Raw genomic sequence first — 8,831 nt, forward strand, 5'->3', positions numbered from 1 at the left:
GGAAGAGAAAAGAGAAAAATCTATGAAATTCGAATCTCATAGAATTTAAGGTACTAGAGAGCTATTCATTGCAATTCATCAATAAAATTTTGACTGGATCTATACGTGTTTGTCGAACCTTTAAAATAAGAATCTTTATACCAACAAAATCTCTGCAGTTGATATGTTTTTCATTCTCCGATCCCATCCCCATCACTCCCACCCAAACCTACGGACATCGAGGTTCTTCTTCATAAAGAGGTCTTTATATATACTCTAGTCCTCCAATGAAATTGAACTTCACATCAATCTGGTAAGGGTTTATGAAAGATAGAAAAAGAAGAACAGAGATGAGGAGATTTTTGACGTTATGGAGATTAAGAAGATGGAGGACCAGTAAGGTCTTTTGATAACATAATTAAACAATTTAATTTTAATTAAACTAAATAAAAGCTTATGTGTCAAATTACCATTGGTAAGGAGGACCAAATTGGCATGGTGACATGGTCCTCAAGGTGGACAGAAAAATTTCTCAGCAATGACGCACAAGTAGTAATGGTCGTCTATCTAAATTGTATGGATCTACATGACATTTGAAACTCGATGACGTGTTAACCAAATTAGACTCCATGCCACTTCACTAGCTAGTCTGTTGTAACTCGTAAGCATTCTCTTACTTTTAGAGCGTTCAATTTGTAAAGCAAGTAACTACTAGCTAGATTAATATTAGGGGCTGAAATTTACACATTTCTTTTTAAAATCTACACACTCCTACCCCACTTAAATGTCTAAAATATCTAAAATCCTAAACAACTTGAAGAGATTAAAACATGGATAATTTAGACATTTCCTTATAAAAAGTGGGGCAGATGTGTGTGGATTGTAAAAAAGAGTATGTAAATTTCACTCCCCTTAATATTTTGGTAATTTTTCCTTGTTTTGGGAATAACTCACACATATAGAAATAAAATTGTTCTATATTTATTTTTTAACTATTAGAGCTACAAGAAGAATAATCTTGAATTAGAGAGCGTTGCTAGGGTTTCTGATATGAATGTGGCTTCTCTACTTAGATTTATGTTGCTTGAATTTGCTTGGATGACTTTTAACCATTAGATTGAGTACAATCTAAGACCACCATGTCATCCTTACTCCATATAATGGTTATAAGACATCCAAACAAATCTAAACAACTTAAATCCAAGCAGAGAATCCAGATCCTTCTGATATCCTTAGAGATTTCTCCTTCTCTCGCCGCTCAACACCCAATCCTCGGCTTTCAACATGTCTGACGAGGTTTCCAAACAGTTTGCCGCTACCCTTGCTATTCGTGAGGACAGTCCAACCCTTTCCGACGTGTCTCGACGTCCCTCCGCCGTCTTGGCTCCCTCCTTCGCCATCGGACGACTTCTTTCTTTGAAGAAGCGCATCCCAGATCCAAAGGCGATGATCGGAACCCTGACTTCAGTTTGTGAGCTCCATAATTGCCTCCAAGTCAATCGGTGGGGGATCATTTTTTGCTCAAGTTTTCTCGGTCTGAAGAATGTTGCCATTTGATCCAAGGAGAGCCTTAGTTCTTTGGACGGTCAAACTTTCTTCTCTCGGAGTATGATGGCCTCTCTGATATCGCATCTGTCTTGATCTCATCTATACCAGTGTGGGTCTTTGGTCTCCCACCAAGATTGTTCATCGATGAAGCAGCATAGAAGGTCGGGGCTCTACTAGGGCATGTTCTATTCTCGGACAATGTAGGGCTAAGGCGTGGAACTTGAGCTAAGGTTCGGATCATCCATGACCTCTCGGATCTGGTGAGAGAGGCTTTCCCCCCGATACCATTTGAGTTTGATCTGGGTACCCAAAAGGCGGTGGTGACCTTCAAGTATGAGAGGGTGGTAGGGTTTTATAGAGTCTGTGGTCTGTTGGAGCATAAGGGTCAAGGCTGCAGTGGTCTGTCGAATGACACTAGGGTTCAAAAGATCAGTATAGTGTCGGCTGCAGTGGTTGAGATGGAGTTGCTACTCTTGCTAGGGTTTGGGAGGTCACCAAAAATTACGAGCCCTAACCCCAACCCTAGCTTTCGATAGGGTTTAGGGTTGGATGTTTCATGCTCTCGGCCTAGTTTGATCCCTGCTCTGGCGAACCCATTCCAAAATGTGGCTATTTCAATCTCCAGTCCTTCTTCAACATAATCGGGGAATGTGTTTTCTATCCCTGGTGTTTATGCTTCAGAGTTGGCGAAGCAATTAGAGATGTTCAAGTCCTCAATCTTGCCCAAAGGACCGAAGGTTCCACCAGTGATCGAGATTCCAGCTGCAGTTCTTGATCCGATCATAAGAGTGAAGAGAGATGCAGACTTGTCCTTTGTTCTGATGGGTAAGAGGGTACACAATGACGGTCTTTTGACTTCGTTTGGGAATGCTGATCAGAAGGAGCATTCCCAATTGTGCAATTATAGACGGATATTACAGACGGTTGTTTGATGTTACGGCAATTGATGCGATGCATCAGTCGTTGTAAGAGAAAAGGATTTTTTCTTTTCTCTTGCATTAACATTGGATATTACAGACATCAGTCGCCGTATATTACAGACGGGTTTTTGCTTCATTCGATTCCAATTTTCAGTTGTTGTTCTAATATTTTGAAAACTTCCTCCAGGTGCAATAAATGTGAGGCCAAGTCTAGACTGTAAATCAGAATATCATAAAAAAATACGAGAACAGACTTGCGAAGAATAGCCTTGAAGATGTGATTCATAAGAGCTTGGAAAGTTGAAGGTGCATTAGAGAGACCGAATGGCATAACCACAAATTCATAATGACCCTCATGTGTGCGAAAGGCTGTCTTGTGAACATCTTCTTCAGACATCCGTATCTGATGATAGCCGGCTCGTAAATCCAGCTTTGGAAAATACTTAGCACCATGAAGTTCATCCACCACCGGAATCAGAAATTTATCTTTTAGGCTACGGTAATCAGCACAGAACCACCATGAGCTTTCTTTCTTTCTAACTAACAAAACCGGTGAAGAAAATGGACTCCTACTTAGACGAATTAGACCGATAGAGAGCATCTCATCTACTTGGGACTCCAATTCTGATTTTTGTGAATGTGGATATCGATAAGGTCGCACATTTATCGGACCTGCATTCGGCTTCAGAGGAATTCGGTGATCAATTGGTCGAACTGGAGGTAATCTTGTCAGAGCAGCAAACAACGTTTGAAATTTATTCAACAGACGTTTCACATTCTTGTCTTGAACAGTACTACTTGCGTCAGTTGGGCCTTGAGAAACAGAAGCCTGGTCCAATTGTGCAAAAGACATCAGAGTCATCAGGGAATGCTGATCAGAAGGAGCATGACGACTTTTCAATCCCTTCAAAACATGACATCGTCCTCCTTGTTGAAAAATCATCATCTTCTCCAAAAAATGCCATCCCATCATTCCCAGCGATTCAATCCAAGGAGCACCCAAGAGAATGTCACAATTGGGAACAACAAGCAAACAGAACGAGCTCTTGAATTCGTAACCTTGAATTTCAACTGGTACGTTTACTGCCTGATTAGCTATTGAAATTGGATGCCATGATACTGATGTGAATCACCAAGGTTCTGCAGGAACAATGCGCAATCCCAACCTTGCTGCTACCTTTGGACATATAAGGTTTGAAGTAGAACCACAGTCGACAAAGACGTCGACTATTTCTGCTTTAATTGTCCCTTTAAATTGCATCAGCTCACCTACAGTTGAATCAGTAAATGATTGTAAGGGCAAATTCTGATTGTCTTCTTCGGGTGAGTTTTGATCTTGTGCATTCTCGGATTCTTCTTCCTCTATTTTATCAAATGACTCCAATATAGAAATCATGGGTCTCTTGCAGGTGTGATTCCTCGACCATTTTTCATCTAATGGAAGCAAAGACCTTGGGCTCTTCGTTCTCGTTGATCTCGAGCAGCCTATTGTCGAACTGAATTATCATGAATAGTTCGGTTGACTGAAACAGGTTGGGAACTTACGGTATTCTGTTTAGAGGAAGGAAACCAAGTTCCTGATGGTCGAGAAAGTCTATGGAGTTGAGAATCATTCAACTTTGCTTCAAATCGTCATGCCATTCTTTGTGCTTCGGATAGAGTTCTTGGCTCCATTACTTGGACATCATGTCAAATCTCTGGTTTGAGTCCTCCCAGAAAATTTGGTAAGAGTTGTGCTTCAGACCATCCGTAAGCTCTGCTTGAAAGTTTTGTAAATGCAACAATAAAAGCATCTACAGTTGTAGTCTGCTCTAAACATGCCAATGCAGTTTGAATGTCTGTGACGCTGCCTGCGCCATAGTGCTCCAGAAAAGCTGAAGAGAATTGTTCCTAAGTTGCCCAAGGATTTCTTTCTTCAAAAGAATTCATCCACATACAAGCATCTGGGCCGAAATGAGAGGCTACCGTGGGTATATACTCCAAGGGAGGAACGCGTTGAGAACGCAAGTACCTCTCTGCCATTGTTAGCCATCCTAATGCATCTTCACCATTGAACCGTGGCAAATCCACCTTTGGGGGACGAAACACAGGTATGTCTTATTGCCAAAAGTTTGGGTTTGGATTAATATATGCATTTGTGTTTGGTCGTGGCAGTGGTTGGAAATTGGTACTTGTGTTTGGTGGTGGCAGTGGTTGGTGATTTGTATTGGTTGATGAAGTATTACATGAATTACCTATGGACATGGTACGAATGGGAGGGTTTGAAGGAATGGAAGTAATGATGGATTATTGTGGTGATGATGTAAAGAAATTGGAATTGGCATGTTGGCACCGGTGGTTATAAACGGTTTCTGGTTGAGTAACTGTATGATGGGTGCTATGAGAAATTGGACGCAACGTTAAAGCTTGCATCTGGAATGCTGCAATCTGTAATGCAATCTCACTTTGGAAGGATGCCTGGTTATGACAGATAGCCTCAATTGAATGATGCAAAGAATGACGAATCTCCTCTGCTTGTAATCTATTCATCTTGTTAGTATGAGAAGATGTTGGTGAAAGTGGTGGAAAGTGTTGATGAGATGTAATGTTTGCAAGGTTCTTGCCGGAGCCATTTTTGGCTCTGATACCAGATAATAGGATCAAAATCTAACTACAAAGGAAAATGTAAGATAAACTAAGATTGTTCTTTATTCATATCCTACAAAATACAGTTTACAGAAATATATAAAGAAGGATAACTGCCTTCCATAAATGCTGCTACTTAAGGGCCATATGGACTTACATTCACACTACTACATAGTGGGCCTAATAAGAAATAACTATTACAGATAAGTCCTATTACAAAGGAGTCCTATACTGAGAGAGAAGAGCAACAACAACATATATGCAGATGGAATGCATCGCAACATATATGCAGATGGAATGCATCGCATCAATTGCCGCCTCCTTGAGAGGCATGTCGTCCACGGTTGTCGAACTAAGGAAAACAGCTCACTATCGCCGATGCCGATTCCCAAGTTGCATCGTCCTCCGGCATCCCCTTCCATTTAATTAACCAGTAAGACACTGATTTCTTTTGCTCTTTTCGCGTTGCCAAATCTAACACCTTGGCAAGAATCCAACTGAAAGAACCATTGTCATAGACAAGAGGTAATATTTGGGAAGTTGGAAGAGAAGCACCTATCCTCAATTTCAGAAGGGAAACATGGAACACCGGATCAAATTTCGATGAAGATGGCAAATCCAATCGTTAGGCGACCGTACCAATGCGCTCCAAAACCAAGAATGGGCTGAAATACTTCAGTGAGAGTTTATGGGAATGGTGCTTTGCCAATGAGCTTTGCCGGTAAGGGTGCAAACGAGGGTAAACCCAGTCACCAACTGAAAATTCCCTATGGAGGCAACCCCTTATGATCCTTCTTTTGTTCCTAAAATGTACTTGGCTTTCAAAGATGGTGGAATCAAAATCTTGCCGATGAAAAAAATAAAAAATGTTTGACGACCTCTGGGGTCTAAGAACAAGAAGAGGGTGGTGGAGGTGCACCCATGGAAATTAGGTGTCAAATATAAGGGTCCCAACAAGAAAACATAGTTTTGGGGCCCACCGCGCTCTAGAGATGGGAAAAAGCTCTAGTGGCTCTTTTGAGGTGGCAGATCAGTCTGTTGTGGTCACAGAAGCTGAAGTGGATGCTGATGTGTCAGCTGGTATGTCACACCCTGACCCGGAAATTTTAAAAAAAATATGTTTATTCCCAGGTAAGGACGTGAATAGCCTCGACTTGTCAAAGATAAGAGAACCCTTGACAAATAGAAGCTATGTGGAAAAGTTTGAATCAGAGTGCCTTGGTGAAAGAGAACTTTATTTCATAAGTCTTGTTCTTACGACAAACAAGAAAGTAAGCTTATTAAATAAGCCTTATTACATAGTCATGAATCAAAACAGTAAGCTAATTGTTGACTCCTCCTCTTACACTTCAGATTCCTTTTTGACATTAAGTTATATCCCTCAAGTGTAACATATGCACAAATTCATAAAGGGGTGAGCCAAAAGCTTAGTAGAGCAAATCTCATGCACATAATTTCAATATAAGTGTATACACATAATTTTAGGTTTCAATTGCTGATACTCATGTACTATACTTAGTCACCAATGTCTTCTTGCCATAAAATCGTTTTATCAATATAACATTGAAAGGGTTTCTCTCTCTCTACATCTATACAAGGGCAGACATTGCTGGTCTCTTTCCAGTAATAGCCTCAACCCCATAACTTCATTCATTTCTTATTTAACATATGATCAGATAATAACTTGATGAAAAACAAAACATAATAACCACCTTCAGCAGCAATATAAACAACTCAAAGCAAGATAACAAGTTTATAAAACAAAACTTGAGATTCCTCATAACTTCCCTTAGCTCAAACATGTTTTACCAAGGCTGAAACTTCACTACCAAATTCTAGCACTTGCTTCAGACCTCTACCCTTGTGTTTGGATGAAGTTATATCAAATTCCATAGAAATTCATAAATCATGAGAATTAGGGATTTATGAATTTGAATTCTGTGAACTGATATTTCCATTGTTTGGATTCTACAACCGAGAATTTAAAAAAATGACAAAAATTGAAAATTATATTATTTTGCACTCTATTTTTTTTTGTTTTTTATCTTTCTTCTCCCAAGACAAAACCCACCTAGTCACGAAGTGATCACCTCCCCCATCTCACTTCTCCGACTAAAATTTCTGGTTTCAATAATTAGAGTCTGGGTAATTATTAGAATGTCAATGGGTCTAATATAAGTTAAGGAGAGAGAGATAGAGAAATAGTTCAAATCCCGGAGCAGATTTCTTTCTCTACAAATTGATCAAACGAAAAGGGTCAAGGAATTAGGCTGTGGTTTGAATCTCATCTCCACCGACCATCGCAAAGCTATAATTGGCTCATCTGTCATTCCAGCCTCACAAAGGCTAACTAGCAACTCGTTTGAAGTTCCATACTATGGTGCAAAACCTTTGCCCGTCATCAATCTCAACAACTCTTTATCTTTGTTCAATTCACCTCTCTGACACAAGGATTTCAATAGAGTCCTGTAGCTTCCCTTATCCGATTCAAGGTCAATCCGCGACCAAATTACCGTCTTTGAAATCCGAATTCTGCTCGCGATTAACCTCTGCCAGAGCTTCAACTCATTCATCGGACTACCGGCGGCAATGACAAAAACCTCAGCTCTCAAACAAATATGAACTGACTTATCCATATGTAGACCTCCCGTAGCCCCGCTTTGGCGCAATGGAAACAAAGATCTTTTGCTTGGATGGAATTTGAGAAAAACGCCTACTTTTGAAGGAATTGAAGTGAGGAATCTCAGTCTCCAATTCCTCCGATTTTTGTGGCGTAGGAATTACAAATTTCAGGAAATGTTTATCCAAACGGAGGACTTTGGCATGTGGAATCATGAAATACTGATTTTTTTTTTAAATTCCACCGTTTTCTTCCGCATCCAAACACACCATACTAGTCTTTTTCTACTCTAAATTTTCTCTCCTAACTTTCTTTCTAACTTCTGAACTTCTTTACTTGTTACTACCTCATGTGAAGACCTCTATTTATACAAATGAATGTGATTGTTAGATATGTCTATAAAAATCAGTTTGAGATTCATCAACTTTTTACTTGGAGACCAAGTTTTAAGCTGCTCATTCAACAACTATATGCAAAACACAAGCAAAAATGTGGCTGCACACTTTGGTATAGGGTAACTATATGCAAAACACAAGCAAAAGTGTGGCTGCACACTTTGGTATAGGGTAAGAAGTGTAAAACATGTGTAACCTTGTGTCAAACACACAAGCTTTCTATTAGGTGAATCAACAAGTAGAACAAAATAATATCATATGTGTAATTATCTTTTTTCTGATTGGTGTGTTTGCAGGTTTAATCCAATGGCTTTAGCCAAAAGCAATACATGAAAGGAAACAAAACTTGCTAGAAACTTTTGTAAGATGTGAGGCAGCAATACTCAAGGATACCATGAAACACAAGTTTGAAAATAAGAAAAATGATCTAATATAGCTTGAGAAAGCATGTACTAATTAAAGTGTACAATACTTTGTAGCCATATATATATATATTTATCTTTCTTTGAGACTACGCATAGTTTGTATTTTGAACAAAGACTGTATGTTTCTATATAGCTTCTTTGTAAGGAAATAAGAACAATACTATACTCAATTTGTTTTTAAGTTCTATTAACTTGTAGCTAATTCTCATTTAGTTGAAAAGATTTCTTTTATTTAGCTCTAAGAAAACCTCTCTTTCGTTACAAAAACACAAGGATTCACATATACATATATATATATATATATATATATATATATATT

The sequence above is a fragment of the Fragaria vesca genome, linkage group LG6 (genome assembly GCF_000184155.1).
Source record: "Fragaria vesca subsp. vesca linkage group LG6, FraVesHawaii_1.0, whole genome shotgun sequence".
Classification (NCBI taxonomy): domain Eukaryota; kingdom Viridiplantae; phylum Streptophyta; class Magnoliopsida; order Rosales; family Rosaceae; genus Fragaria; species Fragaria vesca.